Genomic DNA, 865 nt, shown 5'->3' with positions numbered 1-865 from the left:
TGGCCCTGCATGGGCCTTACGCATGCATCACTGCCCTCCTGTAGTGACATTCTTCACGCCTCTGTCACCGTCTCCATCAACTACTAATGGAAGTACCTCTTGGTAAAGTTAGTGTCAAGAAGTAGAAGAATCTGGTCGTTTTTCTGCCTTTTTCAGCGTGAGATGTAGTTTGGGGTATTCCTAATGAAACCTTGGGTTGTAAATTGAACAAGCCACCTCTCATGGTCATCACAGCTTTCCTCACATAGTAGAAGCGATCCTCCTTGCAGAAATACCAATGTGAACAAGATCAACGGTAATAAAAGAAGTGTATCTTGAGTTCCCTTTGGCTTCCTGTGGATAAATGCCATCCTCCTGAAGGAAATCTTTTAATATCCCTCCAAATGCAGTCACAAATGGAACGGAGAGAGGAGAAAAACTCTCCTAACTAGATTTTAATCCCAGGACATGCAAGGTCAAGCTTGGCTGCTTTTCTGAACCAATGTTGAAATAAAAGGTGGGGTTTTTTTCATGAAACACTAAGTTTATCTGAAAGGTTTTGCCGCAATAATTTTTTCAAAGGCTATTAAGCTCAAGTTGTCCATAAGAAAAGTGTGGCGGAGAGGAGCTTTAGCTTTGAAAGCTGGTTGGTTGGGTTTTTTTTCTGAGGGCTACTTCTTGGTGCCGAAGTGGTTCAAGGCTTACCTGCCATGAGTTGCACCACTATCAAGTCATAAGACTTACAGAATAAACTTGCCTAAAGGAGGGAGAATTCCCTTCTTAGCTCAACATACATGGTTCAGATTAATATGTTCTTATTTCCTTCTTCCCCTAGGAATTTTTCTCTGGCAAAATTGAATGCTTCAGTGGACACTGTTTGAAATCA

This window comes from Gavia stellata, unplaced genomic scaffold (genome assembly GCF_030936135.1).
Source record: "Gavia stellata isolate bGavSte3 unplaced genomic scaffold, bGavSte3.hap2 HAP2_SCAFFOLD_61, whole genome shotgun sequence".
NCBI lineage: Eukaryota > Metazoa > Chordata > Aves > Gaviiformes > Gaviidae > Gavia > Gavia stellata.
Note: the sequence above shows the minus strand (reverse complement) of the source record.